Genomic DNA, 26,943 nt, shown 5'->3' with positions numbered 1-26,943 from the left:
TAAAATAAAGTCCAGAAATAAACCCACATATATATGAAAAACTAATTTACATGGTGCTAAAACAATTGGATAGCCATATGAAAAAACTATAAAACTTGACCACTATCTTAAACCATGTAACAATTTTAAGTCAAAATATATCCAGTCCTAAATGTAAAACCCAGAATTATAAGACTTCTCAAAGAAAACATAGGAGCAATATTCCATACCCTTTGGTTTGCCAAAGATTTCTTAACTACAACATGAAAAACACATTCCACAAAAGAAAAAAACTCACAAATTGTATTTTTTCAAAATTAAAAATTAAGCCCTTTGAAAGACATTGTTTCATGAACGAAGAACTTACAAACCTTTTCAAATTGTACACTTTAAATATGTGCAGTTTATTGTATGTCAATTACACCTCAACAAAAAAGCTTTAAAAAAAGGATAAGCCAGAATTTTGAGAATATATTTACTAATCATTTGTCTGACAAAGGATTTGTATCTAGAATATACAAACAACTTCACTAATATGAACAACCCCTAACCACAAAAAAAAAAAAGAAAATAGCCAAGAAATTTGAAGAGACAGTTCATCGAGAAGATAGATGGATGCAAAGAGGTATATGAAAAAAATGATTAACATCATTAGTCATTAAGGAAATGAAGATTAAATCCACCAAGTCTAAAATTGAAAAAGTCAATCCTATCAAATACTGACAAAACTACAGAAACTGGGAACTCATATGGATGACAAAGGAGAATGTAAAATGGTATATCTGCTCGGGAAAAAATTTTGGTTGTTTAAAAAGTTGACCATATACCCCCCCATAACACAGACATTTCACTACAAGGCATTAAACAACAGAAATAAAAGCATATATCCATACAGACATTTACCTGAATATTCATAGCAGCTTTATTTGTACAGCCCAGAACTGAAAACACCACACCACAAATATTTATGAACATGAGAATGGTAAATAAATCATGATATGGAATGGAATATTTCTTAGCAATAAAAAATAATAAATTATTTGTATACTCAACAACAGATAATGTCAAAATAATTATGCTGAGTGAAAGAAACCAGAACCAATATTGCATAGTACATTATTCCATTTATATTAAATTTTATGATAGACAACTAATGTATAGTGACATAGCTGTGATTCACAGCTGTGATTGCAAAGGTGGTATGAGAAAACATTTCAAAGGAGCACCAGGAAACTTTTGGGGGTAGGGGTTATTTATTATCTTGATTGTGGTGATGATCTTATAAATACATACACATATACAAAGATTACCAAATTGCACACTTTATATGCAGACAGAAAACGTGTGTCTACAGGATATTACCTTTAGGAGAGAAGTCTAACTGGATGGCTACAAAAGCAAAGACTCCTAAAGCCCAAATCACTATGGAAAGAGTCCATGTTCTAGGTTCAAATTAAAAAGAATTTGATTTTGTCAGGACACCGACAGTGTGTCAGGCTCAGTGACAAGCTCACATTAATCGAGCTCATGAGAGACTAACCTATAAAGCAGATTGCTAATGTATTAATTAAAGTGAGAGAGAACTTCCAAAGGTCAAGCATATTCTTGTCAGCTGGTCGGTACATCCTGACCACAGTAATAAAGTCTTTATGGAGAGCAAGTATGATCAGGATATTGCTTGGTGAGCAAGGGCAATTAGGAAGATGATTGCAACAGTTAGTGTTACCAGTTTGTGACCATCTGAGGCCATCAGAAATATATGTCCTTCTCCTTGGACAGTCCTGAAATTACTCTGATGTGTTCTTGCTCCTTTTATTATCCTTTCTGTGAATTCCATACCGAACTTCTACATTCACTTAACATATTCTCATTTCTCTTTCAAAATGCCAAAGTAACATGGAGTAGATTATGTCTTTTTTTACATCAATTGTATTTCAGAGCTGCCTTCCTCAGTTTATATCCTAAGTTACTTGACTAAATGTCAGCAATACCTTTCTCATTTTGATTTCATTTAGGGAAGTATTTTTCCCATAGCTATGAACTATGTCTTAGCTTGGAGCTGTTGTTGGTTATTATTTTTGCAGATAAGAGATTTCATATACGATAGGTTTAATTTTAATTATCTTAAATTATGAAATTATGAGAAACAATTTACCATGACCAAGTGTGTGTAGTACACATTTTTAATAAAGCAAATGGTTTGAGATGTCCAAGAATATAAATGAGGAAAATTGAGTAGAATAGTTTATGCATTGAGCCATATTTTTAAAAAAGCATAATCTATATATCTATACTTGGTACACATAGCTAAGAAATGAGATATATGTCATGTTTTTGAATACTTCTACTAAATACTTTGAGAGTATGCAGACCCAGCAATTTTTATGCAAAGAATAACCAACAAATTACCACAGCTATTTATTTTGATGTTTAAAATTTTTACTTACTAACATTAGCCCATAAAAATGGCACCTCTGTTGAGTAATGTGGTATTTTTGCTGCCTTTTAAAATTATCTTTATATAGAAATACCAGGTTTGTTAACAAGATACACTCCTCTTTCTCTAGTTCTGAAATGGAAACATTAACAAATTTTGGGGTTGAATGAAAAATATTTGTATTATCAATAACTTTCAGATGTTAATTTCTAATTGGCAAAAATTCTTTTTATGAGAAAAATAAATGCTTATGCTTATACTCTCTCCATCACCATAAAATATTATACAGGTTGTTGGAAATATGAATATGTTAGTCAACTACGTAGGCTGCATTTCCTTTCCAATTACCCTTCCCTAGAAGTAAATTACTTAAGCACCCCTCTCTAGGTTGATTGTTCTTCAGTCAGGTTTCACTCCAAGTATTTGCAACCAGCGCTATTATTTAGGTTGTGTAGGTTGTGATCTCCATAAGGAAACTCATGTTAAATGTTGAATGGTGTCTGAAATCCAGCTTATCCTCTGCTTACTAAGCCATGTAATTTGACTGGGGGCTCTGTCTGTCCTAAGGAAAAGACATTTCTTTCCAAAGATACCCTAAGGACTAGTGGAAGCCCTGTTACATACATTCAAAGTCTACTTTTCTGGTCATATTTGCTTTGCTCTTTCAACATATTTTCTTCTAATATGTCAATCCAACCTAAATCAAAATACTGATAGATTGTACATGTGGCTGGTGGGGATGTATAGAAAATTGTATTTATTTATTTATAATTATTTTCTTTATCAGTTTTACTTATTATTACTATAATAATTATTATGTATTATTATCCAGGTGGAAGTGTGAATTACAATAACCTTTTTTAGGAAATGATTTAGCAGTACCTATTAAAATTTTAACTATGTATTCCATTTGACCTCATAATCCACTTTTAAAAAAGTATGTCCTTCAGACAGTGTATTAGAATGTATGTACAAAGAAGTTCATTGGAGCTATAGCTTATTTTAAATAAAAACATGATCTCCTAGATTTAGTATATCGCATTCCAAGATATGGACTATCATAGAACTATTTTCAAAATATGAACTACATCTATAAATAGTGACCTAGTAAAATATGTAGACTATAGGTTACATTATATTGATTTTATTCTGTTAAAAAATGAGGGGAGACTGTTGTGTATTGGTTTCTCATGATGTCCAGTCCCCTTGCTTACAGCTTTAGGGACGCTGTTTGATACAAAGTGAATTTGTTTACTTTGGGGCGGCTGTGTCAGGAGGCTGTTATCAAAACGGCTGTGCTACTGAGTGCTTATCAGTACGACATATGGAGGCATAGGAACACATGACTAAGACATAATGAACATTTAAACTTTAAATACCAAGAATCTGTAGAATTTCCAGAAAGTATCAGGGCCAACAAGGCCACCCTTTGCTGATCTAAATGCTCTCCAAAGACCTAGTGACATTAGCTCTGGTAGTGACAAGACAACTGCGCGTGGTGGTGGGGAAAATGGCAGCGCCTCTGGGAAGATCATCTTGCTCACCAACACAGGTAACTTTGCTCTGCTAGCACTGAGCGCGAGTGCCAAGAGACTTTCGATTTGCAGTGGCAGCTGGACATCAGGGCATGGTTGGCTAAGCCGACTCCTCCGAGAACCAACTAGTAGGAGGTATACTTCAACTAAGTTTGGACTTTCCTTCTTTCATCTCCCCTTTGCCTGAAACATTAGTACAAAACTTATCTATCATTGGTTGGGAGTATATTATTTTCTATTGCCTTATTGAGAGGCATGATCCTGTATGCTATTGGCTTGTGAAATATTATTATAAGTTATAATATCTCTGTAAACCTGTGTTAAATAAACCATTGGCAAAGACAGTCTCAATCTCCAATCATAATCTGCTACAAACAAAACAAATGTGAGTGAATATATACAGATGTATCTAAATGCATACACATGTTTTATGGATTTAGTGAAAGGTAAAATAGGATATACATCAAATTGTTAGATAATAATTCACAAAAGTAGATTGGGGCCAAGAATGTAAAACTATTAATTGTTTTTATTAACTGTCCTCTGTGTTGACCAGTTTGTTGCGATATGCTAGTATTTTGCCTTTTTAAGTTAGAAAGAGCAAAAGACTAGTAAATTCAAATATTGCATCCTTTGGGTTTTCATTTTCCTTTCAATTCCATTCATTTTCATTTTCCATTCACATATTCTAAGAATTAGTCTTCTTCAGTACCATGTTTTAATGAGAGCTCAAAACCATTGCTAAACCTCTTTATTGATCATCCTGAATCCTACTCCCAATATACACATAGTTCTATAAGTTTTGTTGTTTTATTGATTTGGAGGTAGAGGTTATTTCTTTAATTTTTCAGGGCTATTTTCTACTTATTCTATCTCAAGTCATCAAGATGTACTTATTCAGTTTCTAGCTATGAGTCATTCACAAACCCAAAAGCAGATGGAAAGAGAGACCAGGTCCCCTTGGCCAACATTAATACAATACCCTTGTGCATACATACAGAAAATATTCTTATGATCATTTCTCTAAGAAACTTAAGACAGTTTTCTTGGGCAATTATGCATTGGAGAGAGGAGAATACTCAGGATTTGTTGACTGCTGTTAGATATGGGACCTAAACTGATAGGAATAACAGGGAACTCAAAGGGCCATCTGTCTCTCAAGTTTGCAGGGCTCTTAGAGAATAAGCATTAAGATATATGTGTGCCAGAAAGTTGTAGATAAACTCCCTAGCAATTCAAAGTAAAGCAACATCTGTGAAGGTTGTGGCTGCCCGGTGATCTGAAGAATGCCAGGACATACATTCTAAGGAAAGGACACATTGCTTCATCTGTCATCCCTTTCAATTAATAAAGAATTGTTGTGCTTTGCAGGTCTCTGTGGATATTGGTGACTGCACATAGTGTACCTTGGAAATAAACCTCAGAGTCACAGGATAGACTCCAGAAATTCTGGAGTAAGACCATACCTTCTTAAGAAGAAAGCTGTTTTCTAAATGCAAAGATTTCCTGGAATGTTATTGAGGGCTTGACTACAAGGCATCAATATCTATATGATTAGAGCTTCCCAATGATGTAGTTTTGAAATGTAGGTGAAGTTGGTGAGGTCCGGAGCTAACAACCAAGAAAGAATTCTTGAGATGTCTTTGGTGCAAAATGGTGGTTTTATTAAAGCATGGGGACAGGACGTGGGGGCAGAAAGAGCTGCTGCACCAGGGTTGTGCGGGGTGGCTGATTATATACTTGGGAGTTGGGGGTAAGGAAAAAGGAAGGTTTTCAAAAGAACTTTCATATGCTAAAGAGGACCTACAAAATACTGGAGGCCTTCCCATTGTCAAGTTAAGGTTGTTTTTCCCTCTAGTAAGGCATTAACATCAAGAGAGTTGGGAGTTTCCTGGAGGAACATTATACTCTGCCTGCCTCAAGTATTTGTTAATGGGTTCCAGGTTATAAGAACATTTAATTTTATCTACATTTCTGTCTGGAAGCTTAGGTTATTGATAAGAATGCTTTTTTCTTGTAAATCACTAAAACATTTGTAAACTGAGGGAGACTCATGTCTTGCAGGACTGTAATCTCTGTAAGTTAACCATTTATTTTTCCTTCCCTTAGCTTTAGGGCAGCCAGCAGTGCCTGAGGAATGTCACACATGCCCCACCTGGGAGTGGGAGGAGGTGTTGTGGGGTGTCAGCTTGTGCTTTGTCCTCAGCTTGCCTTCTGCTCCCTCATCATCAACATGATCCACAAAAATCATAAAAGTAGTCACAAAAGGCATCTACTTTGTAGAAGAAAAGGGACATTTGGGATTGGACCTGAATTTATTCAGACGGTATAAATTAATTACCTAAAAAAGTGGCCATTTTCATGAAGACAGATCACAAGAAATACTTGGAAAGAGACACAGGGATGAACCTGTGACAGTAGACAGAGAACATGCAGATCTTTGTGTACCATTAATACTCATCAGAAAGCATCTATCACACTTTAAAAAGTCACTGAACTACCAGTTGGACGGGAATACTCGTCCTTTGTATGAAAGCCAGGCTTTGTCGTCTGTTATCCCAGTGCTGATGCATCAAAAGTTGGAGAAGACATAGTAATAGGAATCAAGGCATAGACAACACAATTGTGCTCCTTCTCACCAAGGTGAATCTAGCCATTGCCACTACCGAAGCCCCATCTGCAAAAACTGATGATGAACCCTTGGATGATGAGTTCCTGGAGAAATCCAGAGTCACTTCATGGATGTGGATTATTTCAGAACCCTTCCACTCTGTATAGGATGGCTATTTACCCATAGTAGAAATTAATCTAATTATGGTTTGTCTTTCCTGCCCCTAATGCCCTGCTGATATCTCTGCATCTGAAGGTTTACAGTTGCCTTATTTATTGTCATGATATCTCCCACCATATTGCCACAGATTAAGGGACTCATTTTAAAACAAAGGAGTTGCAACAATAGGTGCATGCCCTTAGGGTCTATTTTTCTTACTAATACTGTTTCACCCAGAAGCATCCTATGTGATAGAACAATGAATGTTTTATTAAAGTTTCAGCTAAAGTGACAGCTTAGAGACAACCCTCAGCCCTGTCCTCCAAGATGAGAGTATATTCTGGACCAACCACCAGTACAGTGCGATGCCCCAAGCAGATAGAATTTATGGTCCAGAACCAAGGGAAAGAAATCTGATTGGGACCTCTCGCCATCACTTCCTATATTCCAAATGCTGAATTTTCCTTTTTGTCTTTGCAATCCTATATTTTACCTGAACTCTGTCCTGGTTCTCAGACTCTGTCCTGGCACTGGATTCTTGATTGAATCAACAGGCAAATAGAGGAATCATTAAAATGGATGGCTAATCAGTTCTGCTTTCTATGAGGACCCACAGTTGCTGCTAAAAATGAGGGAAGGGAGGAGTATTTATGGTATCCAGGATCTTCATTGGAATGATTCTTGATGCTTCTATGCCCAGAGATAGTGTTTAGAGGGATATTAAAGAAACTATGGCACAAACAAAGGGGGGTCAACTAAGAGCTCAGAACATTGAAGGATGAAGGTCTGAGTCTCCGACACAAGGGCAGCAACCCTTACTGGCTCAAGAGCTATGTGAAGGTAAGGGATCTCCAGCATCAGTGGTGGAAAAGGCAGATGATTCGAAGCAGTTAGTCTCAGGAGGAGCTATAGCAATGGGGATTGCAGCTTTTTTGCTAATCTTCCTTAATTATTTGTAAATATGGCTGCTGGCTACAACCTGAAATGAGACTCTAGGCAATAGATTGGACCTAAGGAAGGGTATAAATGTATCTAAATCGTGGAATATATGTACTGTACTGCACATGTTTAAGAATCACTTCAAAATCAAACCCTCTTGCCTTATCTATTAATCTAGCCACTGCTATAGCAACTCAGATTTCTATTAGCTTTACACAGATGCAAACCCTGCATCAGTCCTGCACTTCTGGATGCTTAATTATAATCCGGGGGCTTCTCTGAGACTGAGGTGTGGCCACCCATGGGAACTTGCTTGGAAATTACCTAGACCCCAAATGTGTGCAGTAGTTAATGCCCTGTGGGGAATAATCTTGAAACTTGGTGGCTTTTAGCGGCTGGAAACTAAGGCCTCCAAAAAGGAATGCAGCTCTGTCAACACCTTGATTTTTGCCCCAGTGACACTTATGTCAAACTTGACTTCCAGAACTACCAGATAATACATTTGTGGTGATTTAAACCACTAATTTTATGGGAGTTTGTTACAGCAATAGAAAACTCATATGCCACTTGGCCCATTTTCTTTACTAATCATTTTTCTCTGATCTTTTCTCCTTAATAAGACTGCACTCACCTTCTGTTGGTCTCCATGTTTTCACCTCATTGTCAGGGTAATATTTCAGGTGCTACAACCTAACACTCCTGAACTTTTACAATCTAACTCCTACCCATTTTTCTATCTTTACTCCTTCAGCTCCTTAAGATACAGCATGGTAACCCAACAGATCTGGCAACGTACTTATCAATTATATCTTTAGAATGTGAACTTCGTATGGCAAGGCTTTTTCTCTTTTCTGTACTCATCAATGTGCATTTCCCACCATGAATAGTACCTCGACATAGGAGAAACTAAATTAAGTCTTGTTAAAGAGAAAATATGCATGATTTCTTCTGCTGTAGTTTTATAGTACTCTCTGTGCATAATTCCCTACCTCTTAATCACTGCATATTAAAATGCTAGCAAAACTTTAAGATTCAATACAAATTCAATCTTGTCCATGAAGCCTTGTACCCCAAACTAATGTTTTCCTTCCTCTGAAAATTAATAGTGTTTATTTCCTGCATTACAAGATGGCGTTATCCACATACTGCTCTGGATTAAATTTAAAATTTCTGGTGTATATCTATATGAGGAAGAACACATGGATCCGGACATCAAGGAACTTACTTAATCTTCATAGCAGCGCTGGGGAATAAATGAACTGTGCTCTTAGTTTGGAATCAGAAGATATGGGTGCTAATGCAGCACTACCAGATATGAGGTTTGGACCAGTCACCTAATTTTTCTTGGCTGTGTTGCTCATACACACACACACACACACACACGCACAAAGTGTTAAATTAGACCAGTAGTTTTCAAACCAATTCCTTTGTACAAACAAAATCATACATAGAAAACCTAGAGGTAAATTAGGTAAATAAAAACGATTCTGGGAGAAGCAGGGAGAAGGCCCAGATCCCAGTCAAGTCAGGCCTTCCAACCCCTTCCCCTCAGCAGTACCAGAAGTGCCCCGCCCCCCACTCTTGGATTCACAGAGCATAAACAGTGCACATCAATGGATAATGTGATCGAGATGCTACCTTCAAACCCTGTAACTCTAAAAATCCATACAATAGTATTATTTTGGAATTTGTTTAAAAAATTACTACTTTATTTAACAAGTAGCTTAGCTTTTAAAATTCTGCTTCTAAAGTGACAATTCTATAGTTCTAATATTTTTCCTTTTGCTTAAATTTTGGCACATAGCTTGGCTCATCTTATGACATTATCATAAAATCTCTAAAGAAACCATAATTATAAATGTCAGAAGTAGGTCGGCGGCCGGTGCAGCCCGACTCAGCTGCTGGGCCCCTGAGGCAGCTCTTGGCTGCACTGGCGACATGGCCGACACCCCCAGAGACGATGGGCTGAAGCAGGCGCCCGCACCCCGGAACCAGAAGGCCCCTGCGGACTCCGGCTATGTGGGAATTGACTCCATCCTGGAGCAGATGTGCAGGAAGGCCATGAAGCAGGGCTTCGAGTTCAACATCATGGTGGTCAGGCAGAGTGGCTTGGGGAAGTCCACCTTGATCAATACCCTCTTCAAGTCCAAAATTAGCCGGAAGTCGGTGCAGCCCACCTTGGAGGAACGCATCCCCAAGACCATTGAGATCAAGTCTATCACGCATGATATTGAAGAGAAGGGCGTCTGCATGAAGCTGACGGTCATAGACACACCAGGGTTCGGGGACCACATCAACAATGAGAACTGCTGGCAGCCGATCATGAAGTTCATCAACTACCAGTACGAGAAATACCTGCAGGAGGAGGTCAACATCAACCGGAAGAAGCGCATCCCTGACACGCACGTCCACTGCTGCCTGTACTTTATCCCTGCCACCGGCCACTCCCTCAGGCCCCTGGACATCGAGTTTATGAAGTGCCTCAGCAAAGTAGCGAACATTGTTCCTGTCATCGCCAAGGCCAACACGCTGACCCTGGAGGAGAGGGTCTACTTCAAACAGCGGATCACCGCAGACCTGCTGTCCAACGGCATGGACGTGTACCCCCAGAAGGAGTTTGACGAGGACTCGGAGGACCGGCTGGTGAATGAGAAGTTCCGAGAGATGATCCCGTTCGCCGTGGTGGGCAGTGACCATGAGTACCAAGTGAATGGGAAGAGGATCCTTGGACAGAAAACCAAATGGGGCACCATCGAATTGAGAACACCACCCACTGTGAGTTTGCCTACCTTCGGGACCTCCTTATCAGGACGCACATGCAGAACATCAAGGACATCACCAGCAGCATCCAATTCGAAGCGTACCGGGTGAAGCGTCTGCACGAAGGCAGCCATGCCATGTCCAACGGCGTCGAGGAGAAGCGGCCCGAAGCCCAGGAGATGTAGACCCACCCTGCCCCCCAGTCCTTTCCAGCACCACCCCCAGGCCCGCCCACATGCCCCATTTTATTTTATATAATTTTCTCCACCTGTCATCGTTCTCTGCCCCTTTACACACCGCCAAGTAACAAGATCACGTGTGCCCTCTTGGGGGGGAGAAAATGCCAGAATTAACCAGAGGAACAGATCCAGTAGGACACATATAAAGATATATTACAGAATATCAGTTTATGCAGTTGTGGGACATGGTTACGCAAATCCAAAACCCACAGGGCAGGCAGTCAGGAAGGGAAGATTGCAGGTTACAAGCAAAGTGGAAATCTTCAGACACAGATGATTAAAGTTGCTGCCCATAGCCAGCAGAGGCTCTTAACTAGACAGAGATACAATTCTGGCACTTCTCTACAATACCGTCCCCAAAAACTAAAAAAAGAAGAAGAAAGAAAGAAAATTGAGAGAGTGAGAAGATGGGAAAAATCAAGTGGGAAAACGTTAAGATATAAACCTCAACCTAGAACTGACAAAATTTCTAGAACTGTACACAGAAAGGAAAAACTAATATGACTTACTGTTTTCTGTGATGAATCTTTTTTTATTATGACAAGAACACTTAAAGTGAGATCTACTCTCAACAAATTTTCTAGTGTACAATACAGTATTTTTAACTATAGGTACAGTATTATACAGCAGATCTCTAGAACCTCTAGAATCTCTGGAACTGAAACTTTATTCCCATTAAATGGCAACTCTCCATTTCCCCCATCCCCAGCCTCTGGTAACCACCAATCTATTCTCATCTTCTGTGAATTTGATTATTTTAGATACCTCATGTAACAGGAGTATTCAATATTTGTCCTATGACTAGCTTATTTCAATGCCCTCAACATTCATCCTTGTTGTCACATATATCAGGATTTCCTTCCTTTTTTAAGCTGAATAATATTCTATTGTACTTATATACTACATTTTCTTTATCCACTCATTTATCATGAACATTTAGATGGTTGATTCCACATTTGGGCTATTTTGAATAATGCTGCAATGAACATGGGAGTGTAAATATCTCTTTAAGATCCTGATTTCAATTCTTTTGGATAAATACAAAAGAGCAAAAGAGGAATTGCTAGATCACGTGGTAGATCTATTTTAATTTTTTGAGGAATCTCCATACTGTTTTCGATAGCAACTGTACTATTTTACATTCCCCCATCAGTGTTCAAGGATTCCATCTTCCCTAATGCATTATATACATATGTGTATATGTATATAATATATATGTATACATATGTATACACATGTATGTACATATAAAATGTATACATATACATATAATGTGTGTGTGTGTGTGTGTGTGTGTGTGTGTGTGTGTATATAGCCATCCTAACAGGTGTGAGATGATATCTCATTGTGGTTTAGATTTGAATTTCCCTGATGATTAAGTGATTTTGAGCACCTTTTCATATAACTGTTGGCCCTTTGTACATCTTCTTTGGAGAAATGTCTATTCAAGTTTTTTGCCAGTTTTTAAATCAGGTTATTTGTTTTTTGTTATTGAGTTGTAAGGGTTTCTTATATATTTTGGATATTAACTCCTTATTAGATATATAGTTTGTAAGTATTTTCTCCCATTCCATAGCTTGCCTTTTCACTCTGTTGATTCTTTCCTTTGCTGTGAAGAAACTTTAGTTTACTTGTTTACTTTTGCTTTTGTTGCCTGTGCTTTTGTTGTCATATCCAAGACCAATGTCATGAAGATTTCCTCTATGTAGTCCTCTAAGAGTTTTATAATATCAAGTCTCATGCTTAAGACTTTAATCCATTTGAGTTGATTTTTGTGTATGGTATAAGATAAGGGCTCAATTTAATCTTTACATATAGATATCCAATTTTCCCAGAACCATTTGTTGAAGGGACTATCCTTTCCCCATTGTATATTCTTAACACACTAGTCGAAGGTCAGTTGACTGTATATACATGGGTTTATTTCTAAGCTTTTTATTCTGTTTCATTAGTTTATGTCTGTCTTTATGAAGGTATAATATTGGCTTAATTGCTGTAATTTGGTAATATATTCAAAATATATTTTATCAGGAAGTGTGATGTCTTCTTCTAGCTTTGTTCTTCTTTCTTAAGATTGTTTTGGCTATTTGGGATCCTCTGTGGCTCCATATGAATTTTAGAATTTTTTTTATTTCTATAAAAAGTGCCATTAGGATTTTCACAGGGATTGTGAATAAATCAATATGGAAAGCATCCTGGATGAGTCTAAGCTTATTTCCAATTTGGTATATTGAACCCTGGTATGGAACATTTCACAAAATTCCAGAAAAAAACCCAAGGCTTCTCAACAAAGATTACACACACCTCCAGTGGAGAATATTTACACAAATTAAAGGGAAAAAAATGATTGCACACTGTAAGGGTATACTAAGTTCTGAGACAAATAATGTTTATCATCATGTATTTTCTCATTCTGTTATTGACTTTCAAGAATAAACAAAAAAATACTTAGGGAAAAGAGACAAGTCACCTTGGATAGAGAAGCTGTGATGAAAGAACTAGTATCATGCTTGATGACAGATAGTAATGGACAATATCTTCAAAATCTGAAGGGCAAGTATAAATCAAGACTTTTATAAATAGCCAATTCAAAATGCACTGGGAGGATAGGATAAGAAAGAGTAATTCCCTCAAGCAACAATGAACTCAGAAAACATGGAACTTTTGAATGCTTAAAAAAAAGCAACTGTAGGGGCGCCTGGGTGGCTCAGTCGGTTGAGCGGCTGCCTTCAGCTCAGGTCATGATCCCAGGGTCCTGGGATCAAGGCCCACATCGGGTTCCCTGCTCAGTGGGGCGCTTGCTTCTCCCTCTCCCACTCCCCTTGCTTGTGTTCCCTCTCTTGCTATCTCTCTCTCTCTCTCTGTCAAATAAATAAATAAAAATCTTTAAAAAAAAAGCAACTATATTTAATGGATAATTGTCAATTTGGATATTTAGCTTTTGAATCCACCACCTATTTTGAAGGAATCACAGATAGGTGAGATCTGTACTGGGTCTCCTCTACACATAAAAGATATATATACATGATATTAGTCATTCCCTTTCCCAATACCCTGACAGTTGGCCTATGGCTAAGAAAATCCTATTCAATAGTGAATGTAGTCTCCAGTTCAAGGATATTTAGATATTTTCATGGACTCCAGGGTCAAAGAAAAAATTGTTTTGTAAGGTGATAAATTTCCAAAAGCCTGGAAAAAATATGCAAAAGCAGCAAAGTCCATCATCCTTACAATGTGTATCAAACCATTTCAATGATCAAAGCAGTGTCAAGTATCCAGCTGTCAAATGGTTCAGTACTGAGGATACTGGTCATGGCAGCATCTTGTCCATGCCTTGCCTTGCCTTCCTTGATCCCTGCCTGAGTCTACTTCTCTAACAATCCTGTAAATTCTTTGAGATACTCAATATCATTAAAATAAATCCATTCTCTCCTTATGTTTCCCAGTCAGTTTCTATTGTTTGTAAACCAAGAACTCTCAATACTGCAATAATGAAATTCATTAACAAAAACATGAATCAAAATTAATAACTTGAGTTTTGAGAAGCTAGCTATAATTCAACAATTCCTTTAGTTTCAAATTTGTTGATATTTCAAGTTAAATTCAAATGAAATTTAAATATACTTAATTTAATTTTAAAATATATACTAACTATATACCAATACATAGAAATATTACAGTAGTTCCATAAAACAATTTCTATGTATCTTACTCTTTGGCTTTGTATCTCTACTTATCTTTAGAAAGATGTATAGAAGCTTATTCATCTTCTATTTGAAGAGGAAAATTACCCAGAACAGGCCCAGGCCAGCAGGCACCAGAAGATGGAAAGTTATTGGCAATAGCAAGAGATAACCAGAGACCCAGCTGGGAGCAAGAGATAACAAGCCATTTCTGCTTCTGTAGACGGGCTTTCTACCATAAGCTTCTTGCACTGCCCTATCCACTGCCCTAACCGATGTTCCAGCCTAAAGCACCCCTGCCCCAATTTAAACCCACCTACCAGTAGTCAACACAGTCCTTGGAACCTGACCCCCTGCACTGCCCTGTAAAAGCTCTGTAACCCCACTACCCAGGGCCCAGAATTTCAAGGGCAAGCTCGTCTGGGTTCACCAGTATAAAATAAACCCAAGTTCTCCTACTTCTCTGAGTGTCACTTGGTTTCTCGCTGGTCTGATTACTTTTCTGCAACATATTAATGATTATTATTTTGGAGTGTCCAGTTTGAGTTCACTGTAGGAAGATTTTTTTGTACTTTTCTATCTTGCTTGAAATATATAAGGCACAATTGTAACTTTAAATAACTAATAAAATTTTTATTTTAAAAAGAAAGTAAGATTTACACGGCCTAAAGCAAATGATATTTACAAATTCTATTGTTCTCTAAAGGGACTGTCAAGAAAAAGGATTTGTGATTGAATGGCAGCATGCCATAGTGAAAAAGGCACTGAGATCTGGAACTATTCCAGATCCGTGGCTGTGTTTCCTTGAAATATTGATTACTTTCATTGAGCCTTTGTTTTTGTATCTGGCAAATGAAAGAATCTAAGAATTTCTCGGTTCTTACCTTTTTTTCAAGTTTATATTTAAATTCCAGTTAGTTAACCTACAGTGTAATATTAGTTTCAGGTGAGAATTTAGTGATTCCTCACTTATATAGCACACCCAGTGCTTATCACAACAAGTGCAGTCCTCAATACCCATCACCCATCTAGCCCATCCCCAACCCACCTCCCCTCCAAGAACCCTCAGTTTGTTCTCTACAGTGAAGAGTCTGTTTCCTGGTTTGGTTCTGTCTTTTCTTTCCCCCCCTATGTTCATCTATTTTATTACTTAAATTCCCCATATATGTGAAATCATTTGGTATCTGTCTTTCTCTGACTTATTTCACTTAGCATAATGTTCTCTAGCTATATTTACATTGTTGCAAATGGCAAGATTTCATTCTTTTTATGGTTGAGTAATATTCCATTGTGTATATATACCACATCTTTCCAATTCATCTTCTATTTGAAGAGGAAAAATACCAATATGTACAATTTCAATCAGCATTTAATCAAATACTCCAAGAAAAAGAAAATAGATCAATTTGTTTATTTCTTTGCCAAGTTCCTTAGTGTTTTATAGAAACTGTCCTTAACTTAAAAGAAAATGACATTAAACTTAATATAGCACTTAATATGCCAGCATAGCTTAAAGCATTTTACATATATTCATTCATTTAATCTTGACAATATTATCATTTCTTTTTCTTAAATGGGAAAATTGCCCAAGGTCACATAGTTGGTGAGTGGTTGAATCCAAATCTGAACCCAGGCAGCCAGGCTCCTGAACCTCTGTTTGTAGCCACTATGCAGAGCTCTTCTAGGAAGCTACTAGTCTGACTCAGGTCATCACTACTGAGCATTCATTGTGTCAGACAAGGACAGGCAAAAGTAGTCAACAACTCGTAATCCCCAATTCCTTTTTCAGGTAACTTGCACGTTGTTCATTTCTTTTTTGGAAGCTTTCTTCTCTCTCTCCTTATAGTAAAATAAGCCTTAAAATTTTTAATATTTTAAACTATATTAAGCTACCCTCACTGCACCAACTTCTTTTACAACACCACAAAAACAAAAGCTTTTCATTCATGTCAATGTAATTTGCTTTGCCTCCCTTATATACTATTTGTTTGGTTCTCTATGATGTCCTAGGACCACATCTTCATCGTTTCCCTCTCTGTTCTGCTGTATCTTCCAAACTTAAGGAGAATCCAGTGACCATCATCTCTTTAGGAATGGAATCAGGTGGATAGACAGTTTTCATTTAAATCTATGTCTCATTAAAGCCTCCTTTAAATTTGTTTAGGTGCAAGAGTTTATGTATTTGTGTTTGAAAGTGTGTTTGTGTTGTAGGCAGGTGGGTGCAGGAGGGAGGGGGGAAGGAAAGATCTAGTAGTCAGAAATATTATAAATCTTAAATTATTAAAAGATTTTATTCCACTCAATAGCACCTATTAGAATTGACTACCAATATTAAAATCATCCACTCATTTAGCAAATATTTTATGAAGTGCCTACTAAGTATTTATAAACTTCATATTATGAAATCAAATTTGATTAACTATTAAGAACTTTGAGTTCTCTAAATTAAGGATATATATACATATAACTTCATAATATCCATTTTTAATGGCCCAAGGCTTTTATTCTTGAATATCAGTTTAGCCATAAAGTGCTGATTAAATAATTAAACATTTAATAACTAATTAAAAATCTATGCCTCTGCTTTTATTATAAGCCATTATTGTATTCATAGCCTTATATTGGTTAATATTCACACAACAGTAACATGCCAACCAAAAGTCCTCACTAATCTGGTCAGTGAGTAAAATGTCAATGTGCCTTTGTGAGACCCACTCACTAATTACATCAACTATTGAAATATCGCTTCATTTCTATTACTTTTTATTCTTCATCTAAAAATAAAATATAAACCTACAATTTTAAGATTAAGTAGTCAGTATTCCTCATATCATTTTCTAGATTCTGAAGAGTACCTTTTGAAAGTTGACTTTTTTAAATTTATAGATTAATTAACGGAAATATTTCCAGATACACTTTTTCTTTAGCCATCACTATTCATGGCATCATTTACCATCTAAAATTATCCCTTGAACTGCTCAAAAGCATTTGATCACTTATTAGTCAAAAAAAAGATAATTTAGGGGGCTTGGGTGGCTCAGATGATTAAGCATCTGCATTCGGCTCAGGTGATAATCCCAGGGTCCTGGGATCGAGCCCCACATCTAGCTCCTGGCTCAGCGGGGAGCCTGCTTCTCCTTCTCACTCTGCCTCTCTCCCTGCTCATGCTCTCTCTCTCTCTGTATCTCTGTGTCTCAAATGAATAAATAAAATCTTAAAAAAAAGAAGAAGATAATTTGGCTTTTAAACGTATAGATTAAATGGACTGTTTTTAACCATGTACTAGTGGACAAAATTTAGAAGTTGGGAGGAATAGAATATGTCCATATAATTGCAACAGTCTCACCCTCTCTCAGCTAACCTAACAGTTTCAACAGCACGGAGCACCCTTTGGTGAGGCTATCGCTAAAGAAAACTAGTTTGTGTAGAAATAGCAAGTGCCTCAAGTTCAATGACCAGTCACCATCCAAGATCATGTTTGCCTTGTGAATCTGAGACTAGGAATGTGCATGGAAAATCCTGTGCCATTTTATTCCACAGAATATCATTTTGTTGAGTTTACAGAAATTCTGAAGAAAAGGAATTAAAGGCAGATATTTACTTTAAGGGTTCCTGGATGGCGCAGTTGGTTAAGCATCTGACTCTTGGTTCAGCTCAGGTCTGATCTCAGGGTGGTAAGATGGAGCCTCTCATCTGGCTGTGCACTCAGCATGGTGTCTGCTTGAGTCTTTCCCTCTACCTCTGCCCCCCCACCACATGCTCTCTCTCTCTCTCTTTCTCTCTGAAATAAGTAAATCTTTTTTTTGAAGCAGATATTTATTTTAGAGAATTAGAGCTTTTCTTTCTGAATGTGAAAAGAGAGTCTGTAGACCATAAAAGGGAAGATATCAATTTTTAAAAGAATCATAAATGGAATTTAGAAATATCTCAAAAGAAGGAATAACACTAACTCCAAAGCACTATTTTGTCCATTGATTCTAAGAATGTGTTCCATGTAGTTTTGAAGGGATTTTGTGAGAGAAACAAAGTTTTGTGTTTAAATAAATTAGGAAATACTGAATTGAACTAATTTAAATAGATGCTTTTACTACTGGACTGAAAAGATCCTTGAAGATCCTACCTTATGAGTTTCCAAGAGGTACACATTAGCTGATGTAGGTCAGTACACACACAAGACAAGGCAAAATCATCTGACTGATTTGACTGGTAAAGATATGACAAGAAACTTTTAGACTCAGTTTATTATTTACATAGTGAAAGGAAGATTAGCCAAAGGTACCACAGCAAAAAGGATTTGAAATAAAAGGGCCAGATAACTATGGTGAGTTTTGATGGACTCCATTGCTGAGGAGCAAATTCTAGACTGAAACTAAGTGGTTTTATATTCTGCAACTTTAAGGCAAGAGGGCCCCAAACCTCATTAGAACCTGGGAGGTGATAAGAAACTCTCTCTTGATAACCCCTCAGGGAACATAAGCAAGCAAATGGGAGATGACCTTGTAGTAGCTCTTTATTAAGTGTCCAAACCCCTCATGAAGAATCCACATGGCATGTTCAGAATAACTATGGTTCAGGCCCCTGTGGTTTATGTGGGTATGTGCAAGTTCAGCAGGGCCCCATAGAAGAGCTGTCCCTTCACAGCATTGTCCTGACATATTTGATCATGGAACTCTTATTTTTCATAAGAATTAATATTCTTCAGAACAGATATGGGAATGGCTGTGTAGTCTAAGTCTGATTGTTAACTATGTCCAAGATGGTCTTGAGCAGGTAAACTAATGATCTGAGAGGTCTAGGAGAGGCAAAGCTAGAAAGCTTTAAGAAACAGCATCCAACTGTGATGATTAATTTATGCATCAACTTGACTGAACTAAGGGATTCCCAGATGGCTGGTAAAAATTATTTCTGGGTGTGCCTGTGAAGGTATTTCTGGAAGACGAGCATTTGACTGAGGCTTTTGGACTAGACGAACCTACATCGGTGGCTTCCTTGTTCTCAGGCCTTTAGGTAAGAATGAGAACCACACCACTGGCTTTCCTGGCCTCCTGCTTGCAGACAGTGGATTACAGAACTTCTCAGCCTCCATATTGACATAAGCTAATTCCTCACAATACATTTCTTTTACATATATCTTATTGGTGTTGTTGCTCTGGAGAACTCTAATATGCCAACCAAGTTTAGAGAAATGTGAAAACCAGGGGAGAGAGGGCCATAAAAGTGAGGGGAAAAAGCCACATAGAAGTGAGAAAAAGCTTCAGCCCCCAAGGAGCAGAAGAGTAGAAACCAGAATATTAGCAGAAAGCTTCAAGCAGATGGGTCACATAGGTTACAGATTAGGTTTGAGCAGGAAGCAGAACTCTTCCAAGCTCTACTTACTAAGATGAATGAGGAAGTTCCAACTATACTGCTATGTTATAGTTCAGTTTGAAAATATACTTAAACAGGCATCTGCTTATTTACTAAGAACTCATCTCTCTACCTGATACTCTGTGCTTCTCTCCTTACACCATCTTTCAATATTACTGAAATACACATCAATTCCTAAATAGACCAGGCTCTCTAATGTTGATAGGAATTAGTTTATGCTATTACTTACCCTTGAGATGATCTTTCAGTCCACTGCCTCTCCCTTCCCTGCCAAATCCTGTTTTGTTTCAGCCTTTGGCTTAGACGTATATTTGGGAAAACCTTTCAGAACTCACCCCCTTCCGACTTGAGATATCTGATCCAGTCAGGAAGAAGAGGAGGGAGTCTGAAGAAAGCTCCTAATGCACCCTGTGTTTGCTTCATTTAGTACTTATTATACTCACAGATTGGCTTGTATATTTACCAAGCTCTTTCACTAGATTATATTATTGTTTCTTATTTATATTTCTGGCATGGTACATGGTCTCTGACACATAAAAGATACTAAGAAGGCATTTATTAAATAAAGGAATTGAGGAGGGCTACTTCTGTATTCATGCAACCTTTAGTGCCCACCATTGCATAGGATGGCAATGACTTTCAGTCTTTGTCCAGAGATCATTCAGTATGAGAGCTCTGTGCAAATCAGGTGTTTTTTTTTTAATTTTTTATTGTTATGTTAATTACCATACATTACATCATTAGTTTTTGATGTAGTGTTCCATGATTCATGGTTTGTGTTTAACACCCAGTGCTCCATGCAGAACAGGTTTTAGTACCCATAGAAGAGAATAATCCATAGGGAAAAAAATTAAGGAAAATGTTTTAAAAAGAATTGGTGATTTTCAAATCTAACTTAAATATTAAAACTTCAAGTGATTCTGAGTTGGATTAAGATATTCAATATTTGTAACTTCTTACTAAATTAAATCATAAATGCTTCAGGCACTTATTTCGCTTGGTCAAATACTATGCTTAAGCAATAAAAAAAGCTCAAGGCGATATAGTAAATATTTATATGTGTTGTTATGATATTCTGGGAACATCAGAATATTTTTCATTTTCAAACTGTATTTGAAGCTACTATAAGTGGATTGAAAATTTGTTGAAGTTTTTAATATAAGATGAAGAATGTCAGGTGTCAAGTCTTCTTCCTCTAGTTCTTTCTGGTTATCAGACCTTATATTTGTAGGATCACCCTATCCAAAGTTTGAACGGGTCCTGGCTAAGCCTGTAACTATGTTATGAATTACTAAGTGGGTTCTAGAATGAAATTTATTCCTTTAAAGCTATCCAGCAGCCCTTGAGCACTTGGCCACTCTTTCTTCCTAACTCCACAGTCATGGTGCCCTGATGATACAGGTGGGCTTGGTTTCCTGACTTCAGTTCAGTTGCCTAATGGAGGAGATTAACCTCTACTCTAAATCCCATTTACTTGGAATGGGTTTAGATACATCATCTGAATTTATCAATCATTTCCCATCTTAATTCTCTAACCTAAAAGTAAGATAATGATTTCTCCATATGTGCTCAGAGATTTTTATATCAAGGTCTGGTTAAATGAGAATTAATACTACTGATCTAGTCCCCCTACCCACTGGCCCACTGATGAAGAGTCAACATTCTTTGTTACGACGGTTAATGGAAATGATTATAAATTATTTCCACGATTAATTCTCTCAAAAATGGAAATCACTTTTCTGTATCTATCTTCATTTATATTTTCCTCCCTGGACTGAGGATAAACCTAAATCAGAAGTTCTCAAAGCTTTGGACTTTTGCTTGGACTGTGTCAGCCAATAATAGAAAACAAACATGTAAGCTACCTGTTTCCTTACCCACAACCCTCAGCCACAGAGACTTGATAATAGAACCACACAGATTTCTGAGGGTAACTTCCTGAGATGTTGTGGAAGGAGTTATTCTTGGACTCATCTGGCCACTGCCTGGCCTCCTTCCAGAGGACAAATCAAGTAGCAGAATTAAACTGAGTTGCCCTGAAGGTACACACCACAGAGAGATTTCCTGCCTGTCATGGCATGGGCTTTTTGCCTTCAATCACTGATTACTCTATTGATATATCCTTTGCTGTGTGCCTTTGGAATTTTATTTGTTCCTTATTTTTTCTATCAAGTCTCTGTCTATTTTCATCATTTGCTGAAGAGTTCTAAACTGCCTTTGATCATACTCACATACACAAGTCATTCTGTCTAGGACTTTGTCAAACGGTCTTTATGTTTCTATGTTTCTACCAACATTTTATTCATGATTACTTATGTATTGTTTAAAAAGATTGAGACTTTCTCTACAGACCTCCTCTTTTCCTTCTGAGTCCTCACCAGAATCACCCTTAACATCCCTATTTCTAGCATTCACCTCAAAACCCTGCCCATTACCCAGTTCCAAAGCTACTTCCACATTTTTAGGTATTTGTTACAGCAACATCTCTCTCTTGGTACCAATACAGTTAGGGCTACTATAACAAAGTACCACAGACTGGGTGGCTTATCAATAACAAATTTATTTCTTACAATTTGGAGGCTGGAAGTGTGAGATCAGGGTACCAGCATGTCAGGTTCTGGTGAGAACTCTCTTCTGGGTTGCAGACTTCTTATTCCTTCTTCACATAATGGAGAACAGAGAAAGGAAGCAAGCTCACTTGTGACTCATAAAAAGCACTAATCTTATTCACGAGCTCTCCACCTTCATAACCTATCTAATCCTAATTATCTCCCAAAGGCCCCACTTCTTAATACCATCATGTTGTGGGGCCGGTGGGGGGGCATGTTTTAACATTTGAATTTTGGGAGAACACCTCATTCTGTTTATAACAAGACCATAGGTCAGACTGGGAAAAGTTACCATCAAAAGCAACAGGGAACAGACCATGAGTTATACCAGCCTTGGGCTTCAGCATCAGATGCCTTCTGGGAAGTAGGAGGGTCCATATCCTAGATATGAGCTGAGAAAGAGACTAGTGGGAGAAGAGATCTACCAGATAAATGCTCTTTTTTTCTTGCAGCATATAATTAATGCTTCTCCTCAATAAACCTCTATAATTACAAAGTTTTTCACTTCAGCTCGATTACTCAAGATTTTAGGAGTTGCCAACCAGCTTTGTTATATTACAATTTTAAAAATAGAAAGATTCAGTACATTTGGTTCTGCAGAGGCAGAGTAATATGGGATCAGAGCGAGGAAAGATTTGGTGAAGAAAAAGAAGACATATAGCCCAGGTAGAAAATATATATTTCCTTGTGCTGTTTCTGAAAATTTTTAATCAACTTTTTGGGTACACTACCAATAGAGAAAAAGTATATATTTTGTTTTATTGTTTTTTCTTTGAATAACTATAATCTCAATTTCCACAATTTGCATTTAAGTTAAATCTATTCTGATTTCATTATATTTTTATACAAAGAACAGACAGATGTCTTAATAAAATATGACCAGATGGCTTATAGACAAAGAAGCACCATCAATTTTTGTGTGCAGTTTAAAAATTGCACAAAACATCTGTAGACTAGTAATGAGTTTTACTATTTTTCCATTTTGGGTACAATATTGCTCAAAATACGCAATTAAATGTGCATTTTGTTAATGAAATCTTCTGACTCAGTCATTAAAAGAAACTTTTTCACTTTCAAAACTGTTGCACCAACATTTGTTAATCTGTTGTTTTATTTATCACAGTTTTCAAAATATAATTAATCTGCATTGATCTGTTTGACATACAAAATGACCTCTTCGGGGAACTGTCATCATCTAGCTGGAATTGCCCGCTTTCCACTGAAACACTGCTTTGGACTTAATTTTTTAAAAAATACAGACAAAACAAAAATATTTTGAGTAATAAAAATGGAGGCTAAGTAATTCCAATAGGAAAGAATACTCAAAAACATTCTATCCAAAAAATTTATGCACATAAAAATATATCACTTTATGGTGATAATTCTAAATTTTGACATTTACAACTGGTTTATACAAGTAAAACTGATAAAATAACACTATTTATAATATGTGCAATGGTAGATAAGATGCTTTTTTGCTTATTCTACATTTATGAAAGTTTGAAATTAAGCACTTCTTTTCCATACAAATACCCTTACTTTCAGGTAAGGTGGAAAAATCTTATTCAGGAGATAATGAAGTGTTGTCATTGTGAAAGATGCCTACTACATAGTGAGAAGAGTATAGGTCATTTAAACTACCAATTTGTAGGAGATTGTTTACAAATTAAGGGTACAAAAGATTTTAATCAGAAAAATTGTATGGGTAAACTTAGTAGAGAAGAATGTTAACAAATATCCCATCAATTAAAACAGCACTTAAAAAAATTTAAACTATAATATAATGTAAAACCAGCAAAAACCATAAAATATTCAATTTATAAGTTAAATTACATGTAGCACCCATATTTATTAGAAATTTTGTGGAATTTAATATAGATAATAGAACTGGGAAAACTTGAAACAGAACTCAAAGGAAAGTATTGATTGATTTTCTGGATGGATGACTGGTTGTATTCTTGCTCTGTCTGACATATACTTAATAATATAAAGCAGAGCACTTTTGAATTCCTGGCAATTGACAATTTTAAAAACAATTTTATGACATGAGGTTTTAATTTGTTTGGTTTGATTCATCACATGGCATCATGATAGTCAAATATTTTGGATGTTTTATAAGCTGTATTTTTTTTCATAAAAGTGCTTTATAATTTATTTATACAGATCACCATTAATTTTAAATAGTGTTTATCCATTTCTGTGTGGATTTTATTTAGAGATTTGCTATTTTTTATCTAAAATATACTTACCTGAATTACAATAAAAATTTTTTTTCTGATAGATGGGAAGACTTAAACTATAAGTAATTTTAGCACAGCAATTTATTTCTACTTTTCTTGAAAAGAAAATCCACTTGAGATTTTAAAAGTATTTAAGTATTTGAATAGTGTGTTTTTTCTATTCTAAATAACGTTCTGTTTCTGTTTCTTTTTCTACTTTACCTCTTAAAAATTCACATCAGGAATCTGAATAAATATTTTAACCAAAAGCTATGCGTTATCAGTGATACTTAAAAACATAAAATTTCCTTCGAGAGCAGATTTTTTTTTAATTTTTCAAACTTTGTTACATTTTTTAAAGGTTAAGTAGCTTTTAAACTCCAAATTTTTACTTTAAATTATATCCTAATGGGTGAAAGAAATAATTTTAAAATATAATATATATTTACATATTAATTATTATTAAATTAATGTTAATATTAATTTGATTTATAATTTAATTTGTATTAGTTATGATTTAATTTATATACATAAAGAATCATTGAAATGTGGTTCTAGCTTCTCTTAAAAATTAGATTAATTGTTATAATTGATGTTATTTGATCCTTTCTAACTATATTGCTTATACATCAAAAAAACCATCTATTGGAAAGAAGATATGTTCTAGAAAAAAAGCCCACTAGTTTCATTACTTCATTTCAAAAACGACAATTCTAATGACAAGCAAGTTTCCTCAAATCTTGGCTCACTACGACACTGGAGAAACTACGACATTAGGCCTCAAAGTCTATTACTTGAAAACATACTAAACTTTATGCTAAAAAGAATTTTAAAGTATTTCCACCCAGTAAACACTCCCAAACTTTCAATCAGTTATATCATTTGTTCACATTTCAGATATGACTTATCTATATTAACTTAATTCAAATCAAGAATAAAATACCAGTACAATGTTTAAATTCTCAGGTTATATGTCATGTCCTACATGGCCAATTAATTTATGACAAAGGGACCATAAATATACAATGGAGAAGGGATAATCTCTTCAATAAATTGTGTCTGCAAAACTGGACAGCCACATATGAAAGACTGAAAGTGGATCCCTATCTTACACCATACACAAAATTCAACTCAAAATGGATTAAAGATTCGAACATAAGACCTGAAACCATAAAACTCCTAGAAGGAAACATAGTGGATAAGCTTCTTGACATCGATCTCAACAATGGTGTTTTGGATTTGACATCAACAACTAAGGAAACAAAAGCAAAAATAATTAAGTGGGACTACATCATACTGAAAATCTTCTGCACAGCAAAGGAAACCATCAACAAAATTAAAAGGCAACTGGTGGAATGGGAGAAAATATTTGCAAACCACATATCCAGTAAGGCATTACTATACAAAGAACTCATACAACTCAATAACTAACTAGCTAAATAAATAAATAATGGACAAAGTACCTGAATAGACATTTTTCCAAAGAAGACCTACAAATGGCCAACAGGTACATGAAAGGATGCTTAACGTCACTAATCATCAGAGAAATGCAAATCAAAACCACAATGAGATTTCACTTCACAACTGTTTGTATAACTTATTAAGGAAAAAAAAAAACAAAACAGTGGATCAATGCTGACAAGGTTATAGAGATAAGGGAACTTTTGTACACTGTTGGTGGGAATATAAACTGGTGCCGTCACTCTAGAAAACAGTTATGGAGATGTCTCAAGAAATTGAAAATAGAACTACCATATGACCCAGCAATCACACTTTGGGGTATGTGTCAAAAGAAATGAAATCGTTATCTTAAAGAGTTATCTGTACTCCTATGTTCACTGCAGTATTATTCACAATGGCCAAGGTATGAAAACAATCTAAGTGTCCATCAATGGATGATTGAATAAAAAAGATGTGCTATATACATACAATGGAAGAGCGGTCAGCCATGAGAAAGGAGGAAATCCTGCCATTATATTAGATGCTATCATTTGTATGTGGGATCTAAAAACAAAAACAGAAAAACCAAGAAAGCAAACAAAAAAACTCAAATTCACAGAGACAGTAGAAAAGTGGTTGCCAAGGGCTGAGGGTAAGGGAAATAGGGAGACACTGGTAAACAGGTACAAACTCTCAGGTAACCATACAATGAATAAGATCTGAGCAGCCAATGTAAAACATGGTGACAATGGTTAATAACACTATATTGTATAATTGAAATTTGCAAAGAGGTTAGAACTTCAATGTTCTGACCCTCCCCCCAAAAAAATAAATATGTGAGAGATACATAATTTACTCAGTAGGGGAATCTTTTCACAATAAATACATATATTAAAGTATCACATTGTACACCTTAAATATCTACAATTATATTTGTCACTTATACCTCAAAAATATCTCATGTTA

General features: G+C 36.1%; 1 long non-coding RNA gene and 1 pseudogene across 1 annotated transcript; both read left to right on the top strand.

Moving 5' to 3' along the window:
- Positions 1 to 3,832: 3,832 nt before the first annotated feature.
- On the top strand, positions 3,833 to 14,800 carry LOC148164107 (uncharacterized). Its single transcript, XR_015768435.1, has 2 exons — positions 3,833 to 3,968; positions 14,403 to 14,800. It is a non-coding gene; the product is annotated as an uncharacterized LOC148164107 (long non-coding RNA).
- Positions 9,554 to 10,614, top strand: LOC114204370 (septin-9 pseudogene; annotated as a pseudogene).
- Positions 14,801 to 26,943: the final 12,143 nt, after the last annotated feature.

Source organism: Eumetopias jubatus, unplaced genomic scaffold (assembly GCF_037043125.1).
Source record: "Eumetopias jubatus isolate StellerSeaLion01/CBP00866 unplaced genomic scaffold, mEumJub1_p1.0 scaffold_6, whole genome shotgun sequence".
Classification (NCBI taxonomy): domain Eukaryota; kingdom Metazoa; phylum Chordata; class Mammalia; order Carnivora; family Otariidae; genus Eumetopias; species Eumetopias jubatus.
The sequence above is the reverse complement of the archived record's forward strand: the minus strand, read 5'-3'. Positions and strand labels throughout refer to the sequence as shown.